The sequence below is a fragment of the Equus caballus genome, chromosome 20, assembly GCF_041296265.1.
Source record: "Equus caballus isolate H_3958 breed thoroughbred chromosome 20, TB-T2T, whole genome shotgun sequence".
Lineage (NCBI taxonomy): Eukaryota > Metazoa > Chordata > Mammalia > Perissodactyla > Equidae > Equus > Equus caballus.
Window position 1 is genome coordinate 3,346,641 of NC_091703.1, and position 8,010 is coordinate 3,354,650.

The window sequence follows — 8,010 nt, forward strand, 5'->3', positions numbered from 1 at the left end:
AGGGTGTGGGGTCAGAGTGCCGACTGGGAGCACCGCCGGGTGCTGACTTGCTGTGTGGCCATAAGCAGGTCAGTTCGCTCTCCTGGCATCTGTTTCCTCACTGGTAAAATAGCTTGGAAATTACATAAGAAAACATGCAGGGGCTGGTGCCTCGTGGGACCCTGAGTGCTCAGCAGACGGCCCTCAGCCTCCATTCGGGTTCTGAGGGATCATGCACGTGGAAGAGGGAGAGGCTGTGGCACCCACGGGGAGCGCGAAGGCTTGCCATGACGGAGCTGCCCTGCTTTATGCTAGAGCTTCAGTCTACGTGTCTCCAAAGCGGCCCCACCGGACACTGCCAGAGCAAGACGGCAGGACAGCTGACCCCTAGTGACCTAACTCACTCAGCCCCCACCCCCGTGTCCCCATGCCAGCAGCCAAAGAGCTTCACTGCCCCCTTGCCTATCACCTACCACCATTTGCCTCAGTGGTTATTCCAGAACCATCATGTGGTCCAGAAGCCTCTATCTTTGCCTTTGATTATACACGATAGCAGAGTTATCATTTAAGTGAAATAATACTAGGATTCATTCAGAGAAAATTCTGAAATACATCAGAACTCCGTGGAAGAGAGATGAGGAAGGCGATCCTCTTAACTTATTATAGGGACCAGACAGTCCCTTCACTTGCTGATACCTACTTACTATTTCCCAGCACCACCCCCTGCCACTGCACCCCTCCTTTGGCCTCGGGCTCTGTTTATTATGATGACACTCTTCTTTTGTAGAGCATTTCAGACTTAAAGGAAACGGACCTACCTTGTGTTGGGCTCTACTCTTTGCCGAGCCCTTTACAAAGAAGGACACCGAGATTGGGAGGGTTGAGCACTTCCCAAAGCCACATAACTAGACAATGACTGAGGTGCAATTCAAACCCAGGTGCATCTGTCCCCAACACCTGTCCACTGAGTCCATCATGCCCTCACCCTCGGCACTTTCACACGCATTATCTCCTCGATCTGCCCCCAAATCCTTCCAAGTGGCACAGCTCCTGTTGTCTGCATCTGCTGATCTGAGACTGAAAGAGGCTGCAGAAGGTATGTACCCCCACTATCACCAAGGTGGAACCAGGACCCCAGGTATCAGCTTCCACCCTGCCAAGCAGCCTCCCACAACCAGGCCCCAGGGAGGCACCTACCAGAGAGCTCATGGCCCCCTGAGAAGTCCTCGGTCGAAGGAAGACCAAATGTTACATTTCCACAAGATCTAAGTCAATGTTGACCGACTCACTGGGGCAATCTGAGTTCACAGGCTCTGGACTCCCCAGCACCACTCTCCACAGGGCCACTTTGGCTTCAGCAAGTAGGTGCTGCTCCACAGTCCTTCAGCCTGTCCCCTCAGGTCATTGCCATAGCTCAGTCCACTTGAAAAGTTGATCAATACAACCAGCCCCTCAGGGTCACATAATAAGAGGTAAAACCAAGTACAATTCTTACAGAGGAAGTTCAGAAATACAGCCAGGACAAATGCTGCCAACATGAGGGATCAGAATAAAACTACAAGAAGAGCTGGCACAGCGAAGCCCACATACTCCGCCTTGTTCAAGGGCATGAGATACCAAGGACAGCTCATCTGCCAGAGAAGGCACCATCATGGTCAGCTCACAGCCATTTTAAGTTGTTTTCAATGAGGAATCATTAAAGCTTTGGAGCCTTTGTGCTGGAATCACAGACTTTTTAAGCTGAAAAGACTCTTTGGGATAATCCAGTCTAACCCCTGTATTGAACAGCTGACAGAACTAACATCCAAATAGGTTAAGTGACTTGATCAAAGCTGTAGAGCTGGTCAATTGGAAGAAAATTGACCAGAAATCAGGTGGCAAAGCTCCACATACATCTTTAAGCACTTGAACTTTCTTCCAATTCTCCCTTCTGGACACATAAATAATATATATATGTATGTGCGCACATACATAGAAACACACATGCACACACTTCTTCACCCCATGCCTCAGACTCTGTACACCATGTCCTTATCAAGCCCTTCTGGATGTTCAACAGGAATAAAACTCAGGTAACATGGCTGACCGTGAGCTTACTGAGAGAACCAATGTGCACCAAGAGGGACCTGGTTTACTTTCAGCTTTATATTTGTACCTATTGTTCAACTGATAGTCAGGCCAGTACCAGTATTGAGCTGTAGGGTTAAGTGACCGAATGCAAAAATGTTCACAAAAGGCTCAGCATGGTGCCTGGTCCACAATAGAACCAATCACATCCTACTGGAGACATGTCAGGCAGAAGACCTGGGTGTAAAGAGCAGGGGCTTCGTGGTCAGACAGCTCCTGACTTTGGGCAGCTTGCCCACCCTCACTGAGCTCTGGAGCCCATATACACAGGGGCCACTGCAAGGAGTAAAGGAGATGATGTATGTTTGCTGCTTGACTCTGTGCCAGCAAACAGCAAGTGCTAAACAGGCAGAAAGGCAACCAGGTTTGAGATTTGCATGTGATAAAGAAATGCACTGTCCTGGTCCTTCCTTTCCAAGAATCCTGGTCTGCAGTCTCCTTGAGGATGAGTTCTATAACCCAACAGAGCCAAAGCTCTGGGTGCAGCATGCATTCGGTGCACAGTCCACTTCTGTAGAAAGTTTCTCCAAACCCTTTCAGAACTCACCTAATCAGGAAGTCTTTGCCTAGGGATTTTGAACGGACCTGGATGGGTCCTTTCCTGGTAGATGTTCAGCCCTTGATCTCTAGAGTACTACCTTTGTGGAAATGAACAAAAGAAACTTCAACTAAATTGGAGTCTGGAAGGCCCGTAGGGGGAGCTCTCATGCCCTATCACACAGCATCATGTACTCCAACCAGGAATACATCTACACTCGCATCTTCAACAGAAAGTGCAACTACTTCACTACGGAAGGAAGATTTCCCTCCCCGCCCAGCAACACACCAGCCAATGAGAAATGCTGCAGTTCAGCCAATGAGAAATGCCTCAGCTCAGCCAATGATTAATGCCACAGCTCAGCCAATGAGAAATGCCTCAGCTCAGCCAATAAGAAATGCTGCAGCTCAGCCAATGAGAAATGCCACAGCTCAGCCAAAGAGAAGCTGTTGCTGCCCTGAACTGCTACTTTCCTCCAATGGACTTTCATTTAGAACAGTCCCTCTCTAAGCCCCCATTTTCTTTATAAAAACAAGCCCCTCCCTTTGTCTCTCCAGATTTGCTTATAGTTCGCCATACCACACACTCCCCAGATTGCAATTCTTTTTTGATCCTGAGCATTTTTACCGGAGAAATAACTGGCTATTTGTTTAAGGTCAACATTTTGGTGGTCCATACAGGGATCCAGAGAAGACCCCAAATGCCTTCCAGGCTGGTGAGGAAACAGGTGCGATACCCAAAACAGACCCCGTCCAGTTCGCTGCTTTTCTCACTGACCCTGGAGTTTGAGGGTCAGTTTTTCTTCTGGATCCGAACTTCTGCTTTTTTTTTTTGCATTTGAGGGTCTCCAGGCTCTATTTGGGATCTATTTTAATGCTTTGTCTTTCTCTGGTTAAGGCCTTGTATTTGTGGGGGGGGCGGGGGGGGGGGCTTTGGGGGTTTTTTACTTTAATTTTTTATGTATTTAATTTTTTATATTTTTATTTTTTATTGTCTTTTTTATTTTATAATATTATTATATTTTATAATATTATAATATTTAATAATATATATAATATTGTATAATAATATTTAATATTGTTTATATTGTCTTTTTTATTGTAGTAACATTGGTTTATTTTATATAAACTTCAGATGTATATCATTATATTTTGATTTCTGTGTAAATTACCTCATGTTCACTACACACTAATTACAATCCATCACCACACACATGTGTTTAATCATCCCTTTCACCCTCCTCCCTCCCCTTCCCCTCTGGTAACCACCAGTCCAAAGTCTGTCTCTATGTGATTGTTTGTTGTTGTTTTTATCTTTTACTTATGAGTGAGATCATATGGTATTTGACTTTCTCCCTCTGACTTATTTCACTCAGCACAATACCCTCAAGGTCCATCCATGTTGTCACAAATGGCCAGATTTCATCATTTCTTATGGCTGAGTAGTATTCCATTGTGTATATATACCACATCTTCTTTATCCATTCATCACTTGATCAGCACCTAGGTCGCTTCCAAGTCTTGGCTGTTGTGAATAGTGCTGCAATGAACATAGGGGTGCACATTTCTTTATGCATTCATGTTTTCATGTTCTTTGCATAAATACTCAGCAGTGGAATACCTGGATCATAGGGTAGTCTATTTTTAATTTTTTGAGGAGTCTCCATACTGCTTTCCACAGTGGCTGCACCAGTTTGCACTCCCACCAGCAGTTTATGAGAGTTCCCTTTTCTCCATGTCCTCTCCAACACTTGTTGTTTCCAGTCTTGTTAATTAGAGCCATTCTGGCTGGAGTGAAGTGATATCTCATTGTAGTTTTGATTTGCATTTCCCTGAGAGTTAATGATGTTGAACATCTTTTCATGTGCCTGTTGGCCATCCGTATATCTTATTTGTAGAAATGTCTCTTTGAAACTTTTGAATATTTTTTAATTGAGTTGTAGTTTTTTTGTTGTTGAGATGTATGCGTTCTTTATATATATTGGATATTAACCCCTTATCAGATATACGGTTTGCAAGTATCTTCTCCCAATTGTTAGGTTGTCTTTTTGTTTTGTTGAAGGTTTCCTTTGCTGTGCAGAAGCTTTTTAGTTTGATGTAGTCCCATGTATTTATTTTTTCTTTTGTTTCCCTTACCCTGTCAGACAAGGAAGATGAAAATATGCTGCTAAGGCAGATGTTGAAGTGTGTACTGCCTATGTTTTCTTCTAGAAGTTTCATGTTTTCAGGTCTTACATTCAAATCTTTAATCTGTTTTGAGTTAATTTTTGTGTATAGTGTAAGAAATGGTCTACTTTCATTCTTTTGCATGTGGCTGTCCAGTTTTCCCAACACCATTTATTGAAGAGACTTTCCTTTCTCCATTGTATGTTCTTGACTCCCTTGTCAAAAATTAGCTGTCCATAGATGTATGGGTTTATTTCTGGGCTCGAAATTCTGTTCCATTGATCTATGTGCCTGTTTTGTGCCAGCACCATGCTGTTTTGCTTACTATAGCTTTGTAGTATATTTTGAAATCAGGGAGTGTGATACCTCCAGCTCTGTTCTGTTTTCTCAAGGTTCCTTTGGCTTTTCAGGGTCTTTTTTTTTGTTCCCTATAAATTTTTAGAATTCTTTCCTCTATTTCTGTGAAAAATGTCATTGGAACTTTGACAGAGATTGCATTGAATCTGTAGATTTCTTTAGGAAGTATGGACATTTTAACTATGCTAATTTTTCCAATCCAAGAGTATGGAATATCTTTCCATTTCATTGTGTCTTCAATTTCTTTCAAGAATGTTTTATAGTTTTCAGTGCAGAGATCTTTCATCTCTTTGGTTAAGTTTATTCCTAGGTATTTTATTCTTTTTTTGCAATTGTAAATGGAATTGTATTCTTAATTTCTCTTTCTGCTTATTTGTTATTTGTGTATAGAAACACAACTGATTTTTGTACGTTGATTTTGTATCCTGCAACTTTACTGTTTTCATTTGTTATTTCTGAAAGGTTTTTGTGGGTTCTTTAGAGATTTCTATACATAAAATCCTGTCATCTGCAAATAGTGACAGTTTCTCTTCTTCTTTTCCAATTTGGATCCATGTTATTTCTTTTTCTTGCCTGATTGCTCTGGGTAGGACTTCCAATACTGTGTTAAATAAGAGTGGGGAAAGGGGGCATCCTTGTCTGGTTCCTGTTCTTAGAGAGATAGCTTTCAGCTTTTCTCCATTGAGAATTATATTTGCTGTGGGTTTGTCATATGTGACTTTTTATTATGTTGAGGTACTTTGCTTCTATACTCATTTTCTTCAGAGTTTTTATCATAAATGGATGTTGGATCTTGTCAGATGTTTTCTCTGTATCTATTGAGATGATCATGTGATTTTTATTCATTTTGTTAATGTGGTGTATCACGCTGATTGATTTGTGTATGTTGAACCATGCCTGCATCCCTGGAATGAATCCCACTTGATTGTGATGTGTGATCTTTTTAATGTACTGTTATATTCGCTTTGCTAGTATTTTGTTGAGGACTTTTGCATCGGTGTTCATCAGTGATATCGGCCTGGCATTTTCTTTCTTTGTGTTGTCCTTCTCTGGTTTTGGTATCAAGGTAATGGTGGCTCTGTAGAATGAGTGAGGAAGCTTCCCATCCTCTTCAATTTTTTGGAAGAGTGAGAGAAGGATAGGTATTAAGTGTTTGAATGTTTGGTAGAATTCACCAGGGGAGCCATCTGGTCCAGACTTTTATTTTTGGGGAGGCTTTTTATCGCTGTTTCAATCTCCTTACTGGTATTTGGTCTATTCAAATTAACCGTTTCTTCTTGAGTCAGTTTTGGAAGGTTGGGTGATTCTAAGAATTTATCCATTTCTTCTAGAGTATCCAATTTGTTAGCATATAGCTTTTCATGGTATTCTCTTATAATCGTCTGTGTTTCTGAGGTGTGGAAGAAAGAGAAATTAAGAATACAATCCAATTTACAATTTAATTTCTTCTCTTTCATTTCTGATCTTATTTATTTTAGCCTTCTCTCTTTTTTTCTTAGTGAATCTAGCTAAAGGTTTGGCAATTTTGTTTATCTTTTCAAAGGCACAGCTCTTGGTTTCATTGATTCTTTCTATTGCTTTTTTAGTTTCTATTTCATTTATTTCTGCTCTGATTTTTACTATTTCCTTCCTTCTTCTGATTTGGGGTCTTTGTTGGTTCTTCTTTATCCATTTCCTTTAGGTGCACTGTTAGATTGTTTATTTGAGATTTTTCTTGTTTCTTGAGGTAGGTTTGTATTGCTTTAACTTTCCTCTTAGAACCGCTTTTGTTGTATCCCATAAATTTTGGCACATTGTATTTTCATGTTCAATTATCTCCAGGCATTTTTCAATTCTCCTTTATTTCTTCATTGATCCAATCATTGTTCAGTAGCATTTCATTTAATCTCCACATATTTGTGGCTTTTCTGATTTTCTTCTTGTACTTGATTTCTCGTTTCATACCTTTGTGGTCAGAAAAAATGCATGGCATTATTTCAATCTTCTTAAATTTATTGAGACTTGTTTTGTGGCCTAATATGTGCTCAATCCTGGAGAATGTTGCATGTGCACTTGAAAAGAAAGTATATTCTGCAGATTTTGGATGGAATGTTCTGTATATATCTACTAAGTCCATCTGGTCTAATGTGCCATTTAAGGCCAGTGTTTCCTCATTGATCTTCTGTTTGGATGATCTATCCATTGGTGTAAGTGGAGTGTTAAAGTCCCCTACTATAATTGTGTTGCTGTCTATTTCTCCTTTTCTGTCTGTTAATAATTGCTTTATATGTTTAGGTGCTCTTATGTTGAGTGCATATATATTTACAAGTGTTATATCCTCTTGTTGGATTGTTCCCTTTATCATTATGCAGTACCTTTCTTTGGCTCTTGTTATAGTTTTTGATTTACAGTCTATTTTGTCTCACAGATGTATTGCTATCCCAGCTTTCTTTTCTTTGCCATTTGCATGGAGTATCTTTTTCCATCCCTTCACTTTCAGTTTGTGAGTGTCTTTAGGTCTGAAGTGTGTTTCCTATATGCAGCATATATATGGGTCTTGTTTTTTAATCCATTCAGCCACCCTATGCCTTTTGATTGGAGCATTTAGTCCTTTGACGTTTAAAGTAGCTATTGATAAATATGTACTTATTGCCATTTGGTTACTTTTTTTCTGGGTGTTTTAGTAGCTCTCCTCTGTTCCTTTCTTCTTCTCTTGGTCTCTTCCCTTGTGGTTTGATGGCTTTTTAGTATTATGTTTTGGCTCCTTTCTCTTATTTTTTTTGTGTATTTATTATAGGTTTCTGGTTTGTGATTAATATGAGGTTCATGTACAATAACCTATGTATATAGCAATCTATATTAAGT